The sequence below is a fragment of the Miniopterus natalensis genome, chromosome X (genome assembly GCF_054644295.1).
Source record: "Miniopterus natalensis isolate mMinNat1 chromosome X, mMinNat1.hap1, whole genome shotgun sequence".
NCBI classification, from domain to species: domain Eukaryota; kingdom Metazoa; phylum Chordata; class Mammalia; order Chiroptera; family Miniopteridae; genus Miniopterus; species Miniopterus natalensis.
In genome coordinates, this window is record NC_142103.1 from 97,525,969 (window position 1) to 97,548,079 (window position 22,111).

At 42.1% G+C, this 22,111-nt stretch overlaps 1 protein-coding gene across 1 annotated transcript in view; it reads right to left on the bottom strand.

The window, feature by feature from the left end:
* The window catches only part of CDKL5 (cyclin dependent kinase like 5), a 149,198-nt gene extending 128,796 nt beyond the window's left edge, over nucleotides 1-20,402 (bottom strand). Inside the window, exon 1 of the mRNA XM_087813498.1 lies at nucleotides 20,334-20,402. The gene's annotated coding sequence lies outside the window, so the exon portion shown is untranslated. The remainder of the gene's footprint in view (nucleotides 1-20,333) is intronic.
* Nucleotides 20,403-22,111: the final 1,709 nt, after the last annotated feature.

The following is a 22,111-nucleotide window of genomic DNA, read 5'->3' on the forward strand; positions in this document are numbered from 1 at the left end:
TTTTTTAACTGCTAACCTTTCCTTTAGTTGAATCAACATGTTTCCTCTACACCCTCCATAGGTATAGCACAATCCCTCCCATTAGTGTCATGTATTGTCACCCCTAGTGATTTCCAAGGGGCATATAAGATAGTGTTCTAAGAAAATTATCAAAAAGTTTCACAAGAATTCACGTTAAAGGACAGTCTTTGCCATGATGTCTACAATAGGGAAAAAAGAGAAACCACATGAGGTACAGGGCACTAGAGTTCTGCTTTAAAATGGCTAAACGTGTTTACCTTTCTTTCCATATTAAAACCCACCGAAATAAGCAAAAGAAATATGAGTCCAGACCAGCCCTGGCAATGTAGATGCTCCAGCAGATAGATCAGTGAGGAATCCCAAGGAGTTATGAAGGTTAAGACAGACTAGATGGCAAAACCCAACAGAGCCAAAGAAGCCACAACTTCATGTAGGGAAATAAAAAGCTCTCCCGTGAAAGATATATTTTTTCCAGAAGAACTCCTGAAAGATAATAAAAGTATAGGTAGTAGGAACTAAGAAAAAAATGGCTAACAATAAACCATGTAATTGAAGAGCTGTAAAACAACTTTACCTGTGTCCACTGCCTACCCTTTTTCAGCAGGACTAATGCCAGCATTTAATCCAGACCTGACTCTCTAAAACGATAATTTGGACAAAGGACACTAATCAACAACATTTCTCCAAAGAAGTGGAAAAAGGTGTTAATTAACTGTGCCTTCCATGAGAAATAAGGAGTCCCGCTAGAGAGCTAATGATCTACACACCCTACAGAAAAACACTGCATTCAGAGCAAGGAGATAGCATAAGACATCAAATTTGAAACAATTTTATGGGGAACTCCACATGCTAGAGCCTAGTGTTTGAGACAAACAGAGAAAGGATGTGAGGCTGGAGAGGTAGGTAAGCAGAGAACATACCAGAGAGCTTGATAGGCCATATAAGGCCATTCAAACTTACTTCTGTCAGCTTGAAAGTACCACTGCAGGCTTTTACGCAAGTCAGTGAGAAGTTCAAAATCAGATTTTAAATCACACTAGAAACTGTTGATAATATATCTAAGTTGGATAATACCTAACTATGTACCTAAGGAGCCAGGGTGGGTGGTAGAAACACTGAGACATTTTTTTTTTAATTGAGGAGGAGGAGGAGCATGTTAGAGGAAACTATGCTGTGCTTCACATTACATATGCTGGTGTAAGGCACCTGCAAAATATTCAGGTGTGTGCCCTGGCCAGCATGGCTCTATGGGTAGAGTGTCGACCCATGCACCAAGGGGTCGCAAGTTCCATTCCCAGTCAAGGGCATGTACCTTGGTTGTAGGTTCAATCCCCGGCCCAGGTCGGGGCACACATCAGTGTTTCTCTCTCCCTCTTCCTTTCTCTTCCTCCCTCCCTCCCATTCTCTCTCTCTCTAAGAAAAAAAAAAAAAAAAAAATCAATGGAAAAAATATCCTCCAGTGAGAATTAACAAAAATATAATAATAAAATAAAATATTCAGGTGTAGATTTCCAGCAGGTTATTAAGAATAAGTCGGAAGCTTATAGGGAAAAGGAGAAGAAGAATTTAGAAATTTAGAAAAACATCTGCATTAAGTAGAACTGACACTCTGGGCACAATTGAGACAATGACCTAAGATAACAGATGGCCGGCCAAGAAGTCAAACCCAGGTCAACAGCAGTGGGTAAGGAGTAAGTGGATCAAGATGAGCCCAAGGAGGATGCAGAGAAAGAAATGTAAAAGATGGACATGGACAACCAGGATGCTAAGGGAACACACTACTTCAAGGAGACAGTGATTAATAGTGTCAGGTGCAACAGCAAAATCAAGTAAAATTAGGACTGACTGAAGTCACTAGATGCAGCACACAAGAGAGCAAAAGCTAAAGTCTGAGGAGAAATGGATAGACTATATATAAACTACTCCTGCAGAAGTTTAGATAAGAAGGAGAGGTGAAGGTTAGGGAGCTAGGAGAGGAATGAACAAGTGGCTCAGGGAAGGTTTTCTAGGATGAGGGCCTTAAGAATAAAATAATGGGCAGAGAAGAACAAAGGAGTCACAGCAAGGCTCTAACAATGCAGCAAGGTTACTGAACCTCAGCACTACTGACATTTTGGACCAGGTAATTCTTTGCTGTGGGTTTGTGCTGTGCTTTGAAGGATGTTTAGCAGCATCCCTAGCCTCTACTCACCAGATGCCATAGTACATACACCATCACTATTATCATCACCACCATCACTATTATCATCACCACCATCACCACCCCATTTTTTGTTGTGACGACAAAAAATGTCTTCAGATATTGCCAAATGCCCCATAGGGAGCAAAATCGTCCCCAGTTGAAGACCACTGGGATACACAGTGGGGAGGGAGAGAGGGAGTAACTGATAGAAAAAGATGCCAAAGCAGCAGCACTGAGGCTGAGGGTACTGGGCAAGGGCCTGGCCTCAAACGGCAGTAGAAGCACCTCATCCTCTGAGATAGGAGGAAAGAACAGCTCTGGTAATAGAGGAACTGATAAATTTGTACATGGAACCAGAACCTGCAGAAAATCAGCCAGAAGGCCTTCAGTGTTCTCAGTGGAGTAGAGGTAAGGCTGTGTGCTAAGTATGAGTGGTGATAATTCAGTGACAGGTTTGAGAACAGTGGCTAGGGTTTGTAAAAATAACAAGGACTGTTCGCTGGCAGGTCACACCACAGAAGACCAGCTGAGGTTGGAAACCACCATACTCCCTTTTCTTACTGAGAATGTTATAAAGTACCTCCCCATAGAAATCACCTTCTTCATACTAATTACAGTCCCAGAGTCTATATGAATTTCAACTACATAATGGATTCCTATGGTTACCTGGGAAACTAACCTATTTTTTAAATAACATAGTTCCTATCAGATAATATGAACTGTTTCACACAATTAATGTCTAAATGAACTTTTGGTAAGTAATCTGTTCAAGTTAGAAGATGCCTGTGGTTACAACAACTTCCTGGTTCTTAACTGGATGAACTACTTCCTGACCAACAGTCAGGAAAACTAGAATAGGAAGGAGTGGCTGTAAAGACAAGAAGCTTATTAAATGAGATTCTTCACAGACCAAAGACCTGCTTACTCCTGCTGTCTAAACCAAGGGCTGCAAACTCAGATAATTACGGGACCAGGAAACCAAGTCAACTGCCTCAAGTCCACGCATGGGAAAGAAGCTGGAATTGAACCACCAGCATGAAGCCAAGAGATACAAAGGGCTATCCTTGGGTAAATAAGGAAAAAAAAAAAATGCTACACAGCAGCCCAGAGCTGTGCATAGGAGTAACCAAAGCAAAAGGGAAAAGTCTTTGCTCTATCACAGATATGGAGTCCAAATTCACACCACCCTCCAGATGTCAGAAACCCATCTGAGAACAGATCAGAAACACTCCAGAGCAGTGAGCCGAAAGGGTCCCATCAGAGGTAAATGCAAAGCCATCCAAAGGAACATTCCACAAGCCAGGCACAGGCAAATAATTCCCATATTGTCAGATATTGCAAACCACAAAAGAAACAAGCAAAATATGGAGGAAGGGAGGGAGAAGAGAGAATGGGAGATTTCATTCCTCAAGAACTACAGCTAAGAATATAATCCAAACATAACTCTATTTTTTAAATGTTCACAGAAAATGCCCTTATGAAAATTAAAAAGCAGTTTTGGGGGGGGAAAAATGCACTGAAATTTTTACATTTAAAAATATAGTCAAATGTTTTTAGTGAGAATTCTCAATAAATGGATTATACAATAGACTAGATACAGCTAAACAGAAATTAGTGAATTGTAAGATGAGTATCAGGAAATCACCCAGAAGTAAAAATAGAAAATATTAAAGAAAATGTAAGCAATATGGAAGATACAATGAAAAACTCCAATACATATCTAAATAATGGTTCCAGATACAGAAAATGGAGAAGCATTATTTTAAAAGATAATGAGCAAGATATTTTTCTACAACCGAAGATGATATGAGTCTTCAGACTGATGGGAGTACACCAAATAAAAGCAGCGTAAGTAAAAACAAATCCACATCTAGAGATATTGCAAAGAAACTGCAGAAGATAAAAAAACAAGGAAAACATCTTAAATGTAACACAAGAGAAAAGATAATTACCTATGTACAAAGAAATTACACCTGCATTGACTAAAGACTTCTCAACAAGGCTTGTCAAAGTGTTATTAGCAAAAAATAAGGGAGCTAGACTGGCTAGGCCTGATTAAGTCTGAAAGTTATACTCCACCCCACCCCACCCAACCCCACCCCAGGGAGGAAAGACCAGGTTTCCGATCTCCCCAGGAAACCAAGGGTCTGTTTCCCACAGTTGGTCTGTTCCCCACAGATTACCAGGGGAAGGAGGGATGGGGAAGAACCAGTAAAGGGGAAATTCCTCTGCTGGGCTCAGGCGCACTAGGAGCCAAGATGGTGCAGGGGGAGGTCCTTCTACTTTGAGGCATGCACCTACGAGCCAAGATGATGACCATAAAGGGGAGGTATCTAACCTGGGAAAGAAGACCAGATTGGATAGAAAGGATCCAACACAAGTCAACAAAGAGCCAGGAGAGAGATTGGTTAATTTGAAAGAAAGCTTGCCCCTTCCCAAACCAGAGGTAATATAATCAAAGCTTAATAAAGGCCTGTCTGGGTAGCCCAAGGTCACCCACTCATTCACCTGTTTGCACATACTCTCTCTCCACAGCAGCTGTGCAGCTCCAAATGCGGGTCTGCTGTAGCCGTGTAGGCTGGCAGCCACATGGGTCCAAGCTTGGGCAGGCTCCAAGGGAAGGCCTTGGTGCAGCAGCACAGCACAGGCAGAGCATAACCAGGAACAGAGACTAAGCTAGCTGGATGGGAACAGAGGCTGAACTGGACTAAGCTTTGGCATGGACTCAACTGAACTACGAAAGCTTCTCCAATGCCCTACCAATACCAGGTAATGGCACAATATCTCTGGACCCTGGCCCTTCTTCTGGCCTTGGTGAAGACAAGGCTGGACTTCTTCCACAGTGGGATGAAGCTGAGCCACCTGGTCGCAATGAGACATGGGGCACCTGGGGACAATCCTTTATGTCTACTCCAGTAAATCTTACCACTGCACTTCATCCTCCCATGTATGGGTCCCCAAAATGCTTTCCTTGTGACTCTATGGAAGAACCCCATTTCCACTGGCAACAAAAACACAAGAATAGAGAAAATAATTGTCACTGTAAAATTCTGTACCCAGCTCAACATCAAGAGAAAAAGTGAAAGACTCAAAAAGGCCAAGGCCAAGTTTACTAACATGCATTTAGTTAAAGAACTACTTAAGAACATTCTTTATAAAGAAAGAAACTGAAACCAAAAGTTTAGAAATGGGGTAAAAGAAGAATGGCTTGCAAAGAAATTTGAAAAACATGTTGAGTAAATATTCACTATTTTTATAGGCTTAAGGTGGCTTATACAAGGCAAAACTAAAGCACAAATAACTAACATGGATGAGGAGATGAGGGTTAAAAGATGAACCATTCCAAAATCTCTGTCTTATTCAGGAGGGTGGGAATAATAATTAAGCTTAGACTAAGTTAAATGTACCTGTTAAAATTTTAAGAGTATCATAGCACTCAGCAAGAGGAAGACAAACAACCCAATTAAGAAATGGGCAAAGGTCTTAAATAGACACTTCTCCAAAGAGGACATACGGATGGCCAAGAGACACATGAGAAAATGCTCGATGTCGCTAATCATCAGAGAGATGCAAATTAAAACCACAATGAGGTATCACTTCACACCCGTCAGAATGGCTCCATCAACAAATCAACAAACAACATGTGCTGGTGAGGGTGTGGAGAAAGGGGAACCCTGGTACACTGTTGGTGGGAATGCAGACTGGTGCAGCCACTATGGAAAACAGTATGGAGGTTCCTCAAAAAATTAAAAATGGAGCTGCCGTTTGACCCAGTGATTCCACTCCTAGGAATGTATCCTAAGAATCCTGAAACATTCATCAGAAAGGATATATGTACCCCAATGTTCATAGCAGCACAGTTTACAATAGCTAAGATCTGGAAACAGCCCAAGTGCCCATCAGTAGATGAGTGGATTAAAAAGCTATGGGACATTTACACCGTGGAATACTACGCAGCTGTAAAGAAGAAGAAGCTCGTACCCTTTGGGACAGTATGGATGGTCCTGGAGAATATTATGCTAAGTGAAATAAGCCAGGCAGCAAAAGAAAAATATCACATGATCTCGCTTATACGTGGAATCTAAAGAACTTAATAAATTGATGAGCAGAATAGATTCAATGACATGGAAGCATAGTTGAGACTGACCAAAGGTCAGAGGGATGGAGGGGGGCGGGGGGATGGAGGGGGAGAGAGTAACCAAAGAATTTATGTGCATATATACACAACCCAAGGACACGGACAATGGTGGGGAGAGTGACTGGGGAGGGGGAAGGAACGGGGGGGGGGATGGGTCATTGGGGAGAAAAAGGGACATCTGTAATACTTCAAACAAAAATAAAAATTAAAAAAAATAATAAAAAAAATTTTAAGAGTAACCAAACTTCTGTCTTTCACCCTGAAATAAGAAAACTGGAAGAAATATAGCAGCTCTTCTTCCAATGAAAAAGAGCTGGATTAATTTCAAATTCATGACTTTCTTTAAACTAAACACATAGAACCAATTGGCTCAAAATCTTAAGAGAGGCAGGACCTTCAAAAGGAGAGGAAACAACCATGTGCTCACCTGGAGTAGACTGCAACTGGACTGATAAGAGGAATTCAGCTACAATAATTGGCAAATTGATAAAAATCTGATGTGGCTTGTTGAAGGTGTTGTAGGCAGTTAGACAGACGTGAGCAGAGCAAGGAGGATGGGCCAGGTACAGAAGGTCACCGGGGTGGAGAGCCCTGGGTGCCTAGCAAAAGACAATTGTAGGGTGGAATCTCACCCTCACGGTGACCTTTTCTCTCCTAGCATTTCACTGGTAATTCAGTTTGGACTCCCTGACCTTTCCTCCCAAGAAATAACATCTAGGCATCAGTTCTATTTCAGCTCCAGGCCCAGAAAAGCAACAAAACCAGACCAGCAACCCCATGGCTGACCTCAGGACGAGCTGCACTAGATAATGAACCCCTGCCCTTGGGGTGACCAATCAATCAGTGAAGACCTAGACCCTGAAAGCACACCAGGAGAACTGCTGAATATTCTATTGAGATCTTGTCCTGGGACCTCCCCTAAGATCTACATGCTTAGCTTAAAATCCTTAGGACGGACCCAGTGCACTCTCCCAGAGCACGCTGGCACTTTTCCCTTTCCCTTTCCCTTTCCCTTTCCCTTCCCTTCTCCCTCCCCCTCCCCAGGCACATTATCATTAGCTTCCTCGCTCCCAAGCTCCAAAGGCCCTTCCTTTAACTCTATAACTTGTTTCCTAAGCCCATTTCTTCTAGGATTACTTCTTCTACCTCTGTGATTTAACAAATAAATGTTCTCTTATAGTTTGAGTCTTGGTTCTGAATTCTTTCCTAGCCAGAACCCAAGTACCGAGGCTGCTGAGCCCAGGTCCAGTCTGACCCAAAAGGAGAACAACATGCAAAACCAGATGGATAATTCAGCAGAGAGATGGAAACTCTAAGAAAGAATAAAATGAAAGTACTAAAAATGAAAAACATAGTTAAGAGAAATGAGAGTGCCTTCAATGGTCCCTTCCTAGATTCAACTCAGCCAAGAAGAGAAGACAGGTCAATAGAAATGACCCCAACCAAAACAATGAGTGAAAACAATAAAACAGAACAGAACATTCAAGACCTGTGGGACAAGATAAAAGGTTCTAATATACTGGTAACTGGAATCACAGAAATAAGAGAGAGAATGGAACAAAAATATTTGGTATTGGCTGAAAATATTCCAAAATTATAAGACATCTAACCACAAATCCCAGTGATCAGAGAATAGGAAGACAGATATAAAAAAAAAAAAAAGTATTGCCACCACTCAGCACCAATACCACTTGAGACGGAATTCCATAAGCTCTGCCACTGCCATGCCTTAAAAACCAAACACACCTGTCAATATGATCACCAGGTCATCAATTCAGTTACACATGATGGCTACCTCACAATGCTCATCTGTACATACAAGTCTCACTCTGTGTAAATGACTGGTCAAACCTACATCACAAGCCTTTATCCTGGCTGTAAAAGAGACTGCGGATGTGAGTTTTCTGGGAAAGTGGGACCCATAATATGAGAAATTACCAAAATGTAGAGGGTATTTAAAAGTCTACTACCCATGCTAAAAAACAAACAAATAAGCGAACAAACCCTCCATGTAACTAACCAGCTATTATTGTACAGTGAATTCTCTAGTGAAGACGCTGCATGCCCAGAGGACCTTTCTGTAAGACAAATATGCTAACACCCATAAAAGCAGCTTCCCAGTCTGAGGGACATAAGCAGTAACCTGCGGTGTGTAAAGCCACATGATAAATAAGCAAACATCTTCACAGAATGTCATTTTTGCTTAATGGGAAGTAATGTACAATGCAGATATGTCCCAACACACATATGCACCCACATACAAGTGTTTATTATTGAATAGATCTCAGTACTTCAATAAATTCATGCAATAAATCATGAAAAAACTCAAAGCAATCTCACTCTTATAGGTGTCAACTTTGGCCTCTACCTCATCTGCCATACTGTAAATGTCGGTAGAAGTTTCAGGAGCCCCATGGTGAGCTATTAGCACCTTTGTATGCTTAGCACAGTCATACAGTAATGTGGATCCAATTATAACACAGTTATGCCTGATGACTAGATATGGGACAAGCATGTGTAGAAGGTGAGTAGAGAAGAAGATCCACTAGGTAGGTACCTGACAGAGAAGAGAAGCCACTGAACAAGGAAGAAGGCACTGACATGAGGAGATGGAAAGGGGGCAAAAAGGAGAAGCCTTTCAAAAGAGAAACATTTATTGAGCATTTCCTAAGTGCCAGGCAATGCGCTGGATGCTGAGGCAACAACAGTCAACACTCCATGCCTCCATGGAGCTTGCAGTAGAAAACCATTACCATCTGCTTATCCATTTTTCCAGAGGCCCATCCCCTATTTAAATCCCTGGTCTTAGTATTTCCTTCCTATACTCTCAGGTAAAAGTGAAAATGGACAGAAAAAAAAGCCAAAAGATGGCCATGAAGAAAATCAGGACCCTGGGATGTAGCTGAGGCAAAAGCATCAAAGCAAGGCATACAATACACAAATCCACATTATTTTTTGCTATTCTCCTAGCTTTATATGCTCATTCTAAGATCTATGTCTGTAAATACACCATCTACCAGAAAACCTTTCCCTCCACCTGACATTCTAGGCCTCCTTTAAGACTCTTCACAAACACTCAGGAATCACTGCCTTTCCCAGTCCCCTTAAGTCTGCGTTAAGTGCACCTCTTCTTGCCTAGAGAACCAGCACCCTGTATTTCCGTCTAAATGAGCATATCATCCTGTACTTTAGTCATTGTTTTCTGCCTCTTCTGCTGGATTACAAACGCCATTAAGGGCACAGCACCACAGCTTGGCTCTATATCTTCATCACTTACCATCATGCGGACACCCTTTCAGTTGCCTGAACTCACTTGACACCAAGACACCCAAATTGTTACCCTATCACAAAGTCAGCCAAAGAAAGGCAAATGTGGCCTTCCTTTACCAATCCTGCACAGAGGGACAGACTTGAAAGCACAACTCAAAATCAAGGGCAGTCGTTTTGAATGATAAGAGAAAAAACTAGCACAAAAACATCAGTTTCAAAGTCTAAAATCTGAAATGAGGCAACTCTTTTAAAATAAATGTCCTGGGCTGGATAGAAAGTGAAAAAAGTAATGACAAAAACGACTGCAAACTCTTCAAGTTATCAGCACCAGGAAAAGAAAGGAAAAGATTAAAGCAACAATACAGAGCAGGTATAGAATAGTTCAGAAAAGTCTCAGAACTCAAGGCCATACATAGTGAGCTAAGTTAGAGGCTGCATCAAAATGTAGACTTCAAAGAAACTATTTGAAGGAGGTGATGCTGTGGATATTCTTGTATATGCGGAGGGGAAAACTGGCAACAGCGCTCCATGCAGGCACAGACTGACAACTTACACCGAGGAAGCCCTGAATGACTGTTCAATCAACAAGACAAGCAAAAGTTTAGCATGGCTAAAGATTTCCAAGAAAGAACTAAGCATGTAGGGACACTTACTGTAGAAGGAGGGAAAAAAAATAGTACATTTACAGTATTTTTTTTTTAATATATCTTTATTAATTTCAGAGAGAGTAAAGGAGAGGGAGAGAGAGATAGAAACATCAGTGATGAGAGAGTCACTGATCGAGCCCGCAAGCCGGGCATGTGCCCTGACCGGGAATAGAACCCTGATCGCCTGGATCCCAGGAAGACGCTCAACCGCTGAGCCACGCCTGGCCGGGCTACAGTATTGTTATATATATATATATATATATATATATATATATATATATATAATCTCACTTGAACATAAGAAGCTCAGCAGAGACCAGTTTAATATAAAAGATGATATGGTCACAGAATGTGAAACAGATTTGAAAATGGTACTCTTGCTAATTAGTAATCTTAAACAATATTAATAAAATTCTCTAACAATATTGTAGGTGCTCAAAATGAGATCTGATTAACTATGAAAAACAGAAATGCTGAAAAATATTAAACTAGACCTAAGACATTATATTTGGGCAGGTAATAAAGTAAATTTAATGTTGATATTTAATGAAACATTTTATTATAACATTAAATACCTTGAGCAGATTAAAGGTATGAGGGGGAGCCCAGCAGAGTTTTAAGTTTAAATACAGAAGAGAGCTAAACCTGTTAGAAAAAGATATTTAATTCAGTTATAAATAGAAATGGCGCTACTATATAAGGTTAACAACATGGTGAAGAATAACAGAAAAGGAGGAGCCTTCAGAAAAATTAAAGGTAATTCCTAAAAAAACAATGAAGAGAGTATCACAGATGACAATCCATCAAGGAAGCAGTTGCAGAAATTTTATTTTAATGAGATTCGAGAAGAATATTTTACCTTGCAGAGATTTGACCTTTTCGGTAAATTATCAAGGTTCCCATTGAGCTAAAACTCTTGTTTTTTGTGGCATTTCATTTCATGTCACATTCCTGCTTAAAACCTTCAATAGCTTCCCAGGAGACTTAGGACAAGTTCAAAAACCCAGCAGCTGGCCTTTACTGAGCCTTTTCAAGACCTGGCCCCTGACTACTTCTGCTTCACCACCTGCTTCTCCACTTTCCAGCCATTTTGGATTTCTTCAGTTCTTTAAAAGGCTGTTTTTCAAAAGCCTCTCCCTCTCTCTTACCTTGCCTAAGGGCATTTGTACCTTCTGCCAGGACAACTTATTTCCTTAACTAGACCACGCTCTTCTCATTCTTTAAGTCTCACTTAAATGTCACGTCCTCAGTATGGTCTTCCTACCTGCTCCCCCCAGGACAGATACCCCATCACTACCCTGTTATATAGTCCCACAGTGCCTTGCACTTCTCCACCTCCACCTCGACTGTAAATTAGCCCTGACCAGCTGGTTAGAGCATCATCCCATGCACCAAGGGGTCATGGGTTCAATTGCTGGTCAGGACACATACCCAGGTTTGGGAGTTCAATCACCAGTCGGGGCACGTACGGGAGGCAACCTATCAATGTTTCTCCCTCCCCCTCTCCTTTCCTCTCTCTCGGGAATCAATGAAAAACATATCCTCAGATGAGGATTTTTAAAAAGGGGGGAAAAAACCTGTAAATTAGTTGAGGGCAGGACCTACTTCCCTTTTATGTATCATTCCATCCAGCCTCTATCACAGTCTGGTACATAGTAGACACTTAATATTTGCTAAATGAAGGACAGATCCTCAGGATCTAGGACAAGTTATTTTAGAAAGAAATAATTGATAAAGTATGAAACACCGATTTGAACAAAACTAGCTTTTGTCTCTCTCAACTATTTTCAATGATTAACAATTAAAACTTTTTCTTTTCCTTTGCAATGCTAATCTTACATTTTAGTGGAAATAATATTAATCATAATTACTAGCAATTAAAGTTAATACGTCCCACAAGACGCTGACAAACCAGGGTGGCTTGTGTGGATACATTCTAGGATATGTCACACTTGAATCGGCTTTTGTAATTTCTGAAGGATTCTATTCATCAGGAAGCTAGTTTCTACTCTTGGCCAATATCAGGGTAATTGAGCAAATCCAAGTCAGTAAATTTTTCTTCAACTATTACTTATCACCATTTTTTATCTGCCCTATCTTCCTTGAATGAGTGTGTGTGTGCTTAATATTATTATATTATAATCTTATGCTGCCAAGGACCTAAACTTTAGGCATAATACAGAGATCTAAAATTGCAACTTACCTAAAATAACTTAAGACAGTATTTAAAAAAATACTCCGAAACCATAATGTATTCATCCATATGTTTTGTTAACTTCCAGAAACCAAGTTGTTACTTTCAAAAATAACTATTTCCCTTTAAGTCAAAAAATTACACTGTCAGAAAGCACTTCATATGTTACTATTTGATATTAGGACCTTCTCTTACAAAGGATACAAAGTAACAACAGAATCACACAGCCATAGCTCTTAAACAGTTAAAAAAAAAAAAAAGTAACCTTTTTCAAACCAGTTATGATTGAATTTACAGTAAACTATTAGTGGTACTATGTCCAATCTGTTTGTTATTAAAAATCTAGACACAAACTACCACTACTATCAAGGAGTTATTGATTTACCTGCCTGGCACTAGTAAGAACCTCTTTCCATCCAGAAATGTTCATCTAAAGGCAATGAAGTTAGACAGTTTCCAAAACACTTTACTTCCAACCAAATGATTGTATTCCTTTGTTATGCATACCCCAAAATTAACATCCCTAAGCTATCTTATCAGCAGTGTTCATTTACACACACAGTATGCTTTGCAAAGGAGAGCACCTGTGAATTGGTGGGCATCAGCCCATCCTGTAAGCCTGTTAGCTTTACTTCCCCACCCCACCCACCACTGAGGGTAACTGAAAAGAAAATGATGCAGGCAGGAAAAAGCAGCTACAATACCTCGCAGGTTAAGCCATTTCCAGTCTGAAGCAATGCAGAAAGCAGACAATGTGTTTAAATACCTGAATTTAATTAAGCCCGCTCCATGGCATGAATCTCTCAAAGGGGATTAGAGTTCAAACAATACAATGCACAATATTATTACTGGCTTAAAAAAATTATTTTGTCCATGCTCTTAAAGGAATTTTTTCTTGTCCCATAGTTATTTTACTTTTACCTTGATTTTGCCCCGGTATTTCCAACATATCATTAAGAGCATTATATTTTATTTGCTGGTTTAAAAAGACTAAAACAACGCCAGGCCAGGCATGGCTCAGCGGTTGAGCATCGACCTGGGATCCAGGCGATCAGGGTTCAATTCCCGGTCAGGGCACATGCCCGGGTTGTGGGCTCGATCAGTGACTTTCTCATCATTGATGTTTCTATCTCTCTCCCTCTCCTTTCCTCTCTCTGAAATCAATAAAGATATATTTAAAAAGACCAAAACAAAATCCAATCAAACCACAAAGACAAGGTAATTTATACCACTGCAGCACTGTCTGAAAGGTTAGGGTCAGTGGTGCATGGGCAGGTTAAATAGGCATCTTAGATGGTGAGTAAAGAAAAATCGTATTTAAGGAAAAGGGAATGGGGGGATGGTGATATCCAAAGGGAAGGGCTACACAGCACTGAGTCAAAGAGTATTGAGTCCATGATGACAGCAAAAACATACTTGGGACAGTGAAACAAGGAAGAGCATAGAAGAAGCAACAGGAGAGCCTAGGCTGGGCTGCTCCATGCTCATTGAGAAATCAGAGAGAAGGGGGCCTTAGAGACAGATTCAGGGGGTAAGCCCAGGACAGGCGAGCTGCTGCTGCCCATTGCTCTACTGGTTGCAAGTCTCCTGGGGTCCTCTGGGGGAGGAGAAGGGGGATGGAGATGGTGCTAGTGTGCTCCCCTGTTGAGGAGCATGCACTGGGTCCTTTGTTCTGAGCCTATTTAGCTCTTTCTTGCAGGTGGAAATCTTAGGGGAGGCCTCAGGGAAGTGTCTCAATATTCATCAGCTTTCCAGGTGCGCTCTTTCAGGGCCATGGTCTCCACTGATTGGTCGGTGCCAGGGCAGGGGGTCATTAGTCAATGCAGCTGGTCCTGAGGCTGGTCCTGGAGCCACTAGTCTGCTTTTGCTATTTTTCTGGGCCTGGAGCTGAAATACAACTGAGGCTTAGATGTTATCTTTAGGGAGGAACACTCAAGGAATCTAAATGGCATGACTAGCGATATGCTGGAGGAGGATAGTTTACCCTGGGGACAAGGTTCTTGTTTTCCCAGTTTTGCCCCTTGCTAGGCATCCAGGGCTTCCTGCCCTGGTGAGTTTCTGTACCCGGGTTTCTGTACCTGGCCCATCTAACACTGTCCTTTATATTCTACTATGTATTATGTTTAGATGAAAACTTTTGAAAACACAAAAAATACTAAGAAATTGTAATATGTATAAGGTATTTTTAAAAGATATCTCTTAAGATCTACATGATTTCATCTATCAGTGTCTGATGTTAAAGCGATCTAGGTGGAAGCAAGTAAATAAGGTTAAAAAAAATGCATACTGGCAGGGGATCGTTTTAGGGTGATGGAAATGTTCTAAAATTGGATTATAGTGATGGTTATACAACTGTATAAATTTACCCTAAAAAATCATTGAATGCTATACTTAAAACAGGTGAATTTTATGGTATGTCAAGTACACCTCAATAAAGCTCTGAAAAATGCATATTGAAAACCCACATTTGGTAAAGAAATCCAAGAGAACTATGTATAGGTCCCACCTTGGTAGAATAACTGTCCTGCTTTGACCAAGATGATTTCCTGCCCTGAGGTCCTATGATATTCATCACTCCTTTTTAACTCTAGTAAGAGACAAAAGTGATCCTCATCAATTACAGAATAGGATATTAAGCCCTTTTCCTCTCTAACAGGGATCTCTGAGTGTTTCTTTGGGCTAAGCAACTGTTTAGCTCTCTTAGTGATAGGTCTTGTTTAAACACATACATACACACACACACACACACACACACAAATCACAAGAGGCTTGAAGTAGAAAAATTTTTGTCAGAGTCCAACTTCTATGCATTAAGAATCAACAATAATGTATCTCTGCAGAATTCACCTCCAGGTTTCACTTCACTTAGGTCATTACGTTTGCAGAAGAGAGGCCATCTGCAAGGTGTAATGGCTGCCATTTTATTTCAAGAGTGCATCAAACCACAAAATTGAATTCAAGAAATATCTTCATAGCCTTTATTAGTGTAGCAAATTTAATCAAAGTCAGTCAAAAGTTATAATGGAACATGCAGAAACATGAAATACCAAGTGGTTAATTAGAAACAGCTACTCATTTGGGGTGTAAATAATTGGGTACAACCTTCATTTATGAAGAAACAGAACTAATGACCCTGTTAGAAAAGCCTGCACTTCCAGTTGTCCAATCCGGCAGTACTGATGGATCTGAGTCCAGCCTCCCATGTGACTAAAGGTTAGGCGGCCTCACCAATGTAGCCTGTGAACTCCAGGAGGCATATTGATATCTCCAGCACCACCCCAGGAGTGGAATCAGATTCTAAGGAGAAGCAGAAAGCATGGTTCTGAAGAGCACAGGTTCAAGTCAGACCGGTTTGGATGGAAGTTTTGCCTCTGATGAGGACTACCTGGGTAATCTGGGCAAATAAATTATTTTCTCTCTCTCAGCCCATTTGGTCACGTATATATAGGATATAAAAAATAAAAGATGGGCCAGGCCGGGCATGGCTCAGTGGTTGAGCATCGACCTAGGATCTAGGAGGTCGCAGTTCGATTCTCGGTCAGGGAACATGCCAGGGTTGTGTGCTCAGTCCCCAGTGGGGGGTGTGCAGGAGGCAGCCGATCAATGACTCTCTCATCATTGATGTTTCTATCTCTCTCTCCCTCTCCTCTCCTCTCTCTGAAATCAATAGATATATTTTTTAAAAAACAAAAAGATGTGCAAACATACATACACACATACATTCACTCAAATAATTATTTGCCATAGTACCTGTTATTCAGTAAGGCTCAATAAATAGAATATTATAACTTAATTATTATAGAAGACTGCCCAAAAGAGAGACCATACCCAAAACTTGACCCCAATTAGAACTATCTCAAACACAAATACATAAAGGGCTTAATTCAAAATGTTGACAATTTCAGAGACCTGAATGGGCTAGGTCCTTTTAACCTAATAAATAATTTCCTGTTAGTACCCAAATCTGAATTGTCTAAATGTTATAAGGCTCTTTAGGTAGAAGGTCCTCACTCTCGACTTCCATACCTGCCAACAGATCTCAGTATTAAGAAGTATACAAACTCGAATGAGAAATGAGGCCAGACCTTTGTGTAATCCAGTCATTCATGTACTGCTGTATATAAAGGAAACAGTTTAGAAACTGTCAAGAATTTGAAACCAGCCCTGGCTGGGTTTGCTCAGTGGTTAGAGCACTGGCCCTTAGACTGAAGGATCTCAGGTTCGATTCCCAGTCAAGGGCACGTACCTCGGTTGCAGGTTCAACTCCCAGCCCCAGTTGGGGCACATGCTGGAGGCAACCAGTCAGTGTGTGTCTCTCACATCTATGTCTCTGTCTGTCTCTGCCCCCTTCCTTCTCCTTCCTTTTCACTCTCTCTAAAGATCAATGGAAAAAATATCCTCAGGTGAGGATTTAAAAAAAAAAAAAAGACTTTGAAACCAAATATTAAAGGATGCATTGCCAACAAAAATTTCTAACCTTGAGGTTAAGAGTGAAAGTAAACTGGAAAAGCTTCCCAAACAGAAAGTTAAAATGCAGTCTTTTAATTTCATTATTTTCATAAGGTGAAATATGGGAGCCAACTGACACTATCAGATGATAAACGACCTTTGAGATTCTTTCTCCTCCTCTAGCAAGAAATTTGATGCTGCCAAAAAATAAAACTTCAGAATCTAAAATGATCAAATCCTAAGTAAACAGCCTTTTCTACTTAGAAAGCAACTTAACTTCAAATGTTCTTTTTTAATGTCTTTATTGATTTCAGGGAGTAAGGGAGAGGGAGAGAGAGAAATAGAAACATCGATGATGGGAGAGTCATTGATTGGCTGCCTCCTGCACACCCCCCACTGGGGGTCAAGCCCACAACCAGAGCATGTGCCCTGACCAGGAATGGAAAGGCAATACTCAACCACTGGGCCACAATGGCCAGGCCAAATGTTGCTGTTCTTGTATCAAAGTTAAGGGTTACCTAAAGGATTTCGTTTGCATTTTGGATCTATGCATGTGAATTCATTTGTTCTTAAGTGCCCTGTTATTATTTGACATCAATTTATTACATGAAAAAGTCATATCCCTGCACTAACTGCCAAAAATAAAGTACTATATTAGCATACCTTCTAATATCTAGAAAAAATAAAGCAGATAATCACCGAAGTTATTAAAATGGAAGGGGAAGAAGGTAAACTTTCAAAAGACACAATGAAGGCTTATTTTCTCTGCTCACTTCCTTAAAATTTCCTACATATTCTCAGATATAGCTGAATTTTCTATCACAAAGTAAACTGAAACATAAATCACAATGAAAGGTTAAATTCCTGCAACAGAAGCCACTGTCATTTCCAACAATGCAACTATTGTTGAAAGAGTCTCTCACAGATTCTTGGACACAGTGGTGAAGCAAGGCTGGGGGGGGGTGGTAAAAAGCATACTTGAATTTCTCCACCTCTGTATTTCAGTTTGTAATGTAACAATACTGCACCTTCAAAGTAGAAATACCACGCAAAATTTGGTTCTCATTAAATGAGACTGCCTTAGCCCCATGCAGCATATTTGGAACAGAATACATCTGATTCGAAATCAGTCAACCTTCTATTACTCATCTGTGTGAGATGGCCCTGCAATTTCCCTCAATGGGAGCCTTTTCTTTTAAAACCCCAGGGCACACTGTAGATGCCATACTCTGGTTTAAATAACTCCAAGTAAATTACAATGAAAATAATGGCAGATTTAGCCCAGGGAACTTGCATAAGTAAAAATCAAAAAACTGAGATAAAGGGGTCAAAAAATCCCTACCCCAAGTCCCTAAATCATGAATAAATTATAAAACTGAGCAGGAAAAAAAAGAAATCCTCTCCAAGAATATTTCTAATTATTTTTTAAAAGATATCAAGTTTTATTTTTAAAACAATTAGGCTTAGGAAACATACTAAATAAGCAAAATTAAAATATTAAATTGTTACATATATATATAATTAATCATATCAAATTAATCGTTGCATTATGTTAAAAAGGCAAGACAATTCAAAGGGATTTGATGCTCTTCCCAACTGAAGACCCTCCAACTCCTCTGAAATGGTTGATTATTTAACAGTCTTGGAATAATTAACTTTATTCAGCATGCATCTTTTGGAGTTCTATTATTTAATACAACCAAACTGAATTTTTTTTTAACCCTAATTAGGTTTCCTTGTACTTGTGAAATGCTCAGCATACACTGTACTGACAGCTTTAGTCCTAGAGCATCTATCTTCTGGATCCCTCCCCCTTCACCCCCCAGCCTTCTAACCCCCCCCCCGCCCCCCGAAAAAATAGATTTCCTTCCCAAATGTTCTCTCCTCTGCATTTGTCAACAGAAACACCCACTGGTGGTGTCAAACTGGTAATACTGCTGCAGGCTTCCTTACTCCTGTTCCAGTGTCAACGCCAAAAATGCTCAAACCTAAAATAGTACTTTTAATAAAGAAAAGGATTGCTAAGGTACTCAACTATCCTGTTCTCAAAAACACACACACCTTTTAAAAAAATGTATTAATAAACCCTAGTTGGGTTGTTATAAATATAAGATTATACTACCCGCCCTTCAACACTAGACATAGAGACAAGTAAACAGAGCTTCTTCACATTTTATGAATAAAATATTTTAAAACTCTTACAGGAATTAAAAACAAATTTACATCTAAATGTCATGCACATATAATTCCGAATAGCCTCGGTAAATATGTCTCTTTTTGAAACCCTACAGCAAGAAAGGAACAGCTGGAAATGTTCCAGCAGATGTTACCTAAAACGAGAACCCAATTCTATACATATTTATGTCTCCGGTTTCAGTCCAATGCTCTCAGACAAATTAATCTGTGTAATCTTTCACATTAACTACATAACCATTACGTCCCAACAAACCTAATTCAGATGCACAGAAAGAAATTATTCTGTGTCTGCGAGACTTTCTAAATTCAGCTTACATTTCAGCCAATTAAAATAGATTGTGTTAAACAGAACACGGATCTGCAACTACTTAAATATCACAGCATCCCTCTAATCTAAGATACTAAGGTCAGGTTTTTCTTATTCCGGCATCTGTGCTTTAACACTCAAGTGAAGCGAAAAACAAAACCCTCAAGGAAGATCTGCCTTTACACCGAAATATGTTCAGGTTATTTTTTTCCCCAACGTGGGCACAAGACAAGTCGAAGCGAGCAGGACTTGTTCGTTCTGCGAGATGATTCCAAGCCCTAAGATTTCGTTTCTAAGAGGGTACAAAGGGTACGAAGGTCTGGGAAAGAGCCAATTTTGCTTCCCCCCACCCCCACCACTATGCCAGTCGTGAACTTCACAGCAACGCCTGAAACTTGTTCGGGGGAGGCTGGAGGAGACGCGGGGCAGGCGGTGGGTCTCTCGCCCACCCTTCCGGGCAGCCAAGGTCAGCGGGTCCCGGGCTGCCTCCGAACTCGGTCGGGGGCCCGGGGGCGCCGGCTCTTCCGCGGCGCCCGCGGGAAGGGGCTTCCCTCGCCGCAAGCCCGAGGGAGCAGGCGTCGCGGGGGCGGCAGGGACGCCGCAGACCCGCCGCGAGGGGAGCCCCGGGAGGCGGCCTCGACCCGCCGCCCCTCCTCATACCCACCCGTCTCCTCACACCCCCAAATCCAGCCCAGACCCCCGGCGGGGAGTCTCTTTGCGGCGGTGCAATGAGGTGCTGGGATGGGGCCACTCCAGACTGGGGCGCCCTCGCCGCGTCGCCGGGTTCCGGGGGTCCCCGCGCCACCGCCCCTTCTCCTGTCTGCCCGGGGGGACCGGGTGGGTCCCCTCTCTAGGGAGAAGCTGGGTGGGCGCGGGGCCCATGTGTGGACAACGAGGCCAGGCGGGCGGGTAGCGCCGCGACTACTCACCCGGCGAGTCCCGCACCTCCGGCCGGGGACCCCGCAGCTCCCGAGGCCGTCGTCGCCGCTTTACCTTCCCCAGTGGCAGCGACAACTAATCGAAACCTCCGGCCCCGCCCTCTGGCAGGAGCGAACTCGCGGTCTAATTCGCTAAGCGCCCCGCCCAGGCCGCGCGTTCGGGCAAATGGGGGAGCTCCTCAGACACTGCCAGGTCCCGCCTCAGCCCTCGCCTACTTCTAGTGGGAGCCAATGCGGAGAGCGCGCTCGTGCCCGCACTCGGGCTCGCGCGCCCCGCCCGCTCCGCTCGTGCTCCGGTCTCGGAGCCAAAGACCGTCGGTCCCTTGTATGAGCTCGCCTGCGCGTGCACGCGCGCGCCGCGCCTCCTCGCGCGCAAGTTGCGTCGCCCCGCCGGGCCCTAGCAACCTGGGCGGGGTGGCTGCGAGGGGCGGGGCCCGAGCCGGAGCTGTCGGTGGGGAGGGAGGGACGCGGTGGGTGGGGGGGGGAGATCGTGACTGGGAAAGGGGCGGCTGCGGGGGTGGGGGGCCGAGGAGGCCCGGGAATCCGCCTGTCACTGCGGAAAAAAAGGGGAATCCTGCCTGCAACGCAGCTATCCTGGCCTCCCTCCGGAGGGACACGTGCTGGCGGGCCTGGGGTCCGGGAAGAGCAGGGAGAGTACATTTGGAGAGGGAACCGAGGCACTGCTTGGAAATAAAGGATGAAAGACGGTTTATCCCAGTCGTTGGTAAAAAAAAAATATCGAAGTCCATTGCTGCTGTTGTCCAACTGTTGCAGCGACGCGTAAACACACATGCACAGATACACACATTCACACATACACTCGTCCATCAGCCTGCGGTCCCTTGGGTGAATTTGGAGCAAAGAACGAGTAGCCTGAGGATTCCTTACGCAGCAGCTGGATGCATGCAAAGGGCTGTTGCAGCAGCAGCAGCAGCAGCAACTCGGCTCCGCTTCGGTCCAATGCTCCGCCACACAGATTCCCCAGCTGGCATGAAAGCAATGAAGTCATCGCCCAACCAGTAGAAATGTAAAGATCTTAATACCTACCATGGATCAGCTTTCCAATGAGGATGAAGAGGTGATGAAATGGAAGGAGAAACACTTCCAATGCCACTTTTTGAAAATAATAATAATTTTAAAAAGACATTGTGGGCAAATCTATGTAAAGCTACATAATAATTTCCACTTTAAAAAACAAAGAGACATATAGTGGGTTTTGTGTTTTGTTTTGTTTTTTTTTTTTTTCAGAAAAGCACAGAAAATAAGCAGTGTATGAGGTCATAGCAACCACCAAATTAGAAATATGCAGTACTGTACTGCAATAGGAAATAGATATCGTGAATAAAATTCGCTTAGTCTATTCCTGTCATGAATCTGGTAACAATATGTAACAATATGCTGGGTTTGGCCACTCTTCACCAAACCAAGAGGCTTTTCTTTTTCATAACACGGTGAATATTTGATGAGGAAATAAAGGTGCCTGCTTTCTCTTCAGCTTTTCAGGAAGCATATTGGAAAATTTTACAGGTAGGAACAGTGAATTAGCAGTGAGGGAAAATGGAGTCAGAGGCAACAGCAAGCTTTGCAGTCTCCTGCCTCCTCCAGATGCAAAGTAAGGGTGCTGTGACCTCAAGCTTCACCCACGTGGAGCCAGAATTCCTAGGGCAATCACTCCATTTTCATCCCTGTATGTTAATTGAAGAATAGTTTATCTGTATAGAATCAGAACAAGATAAGGAAAAAACAATAACTGAATATCTATTGATATA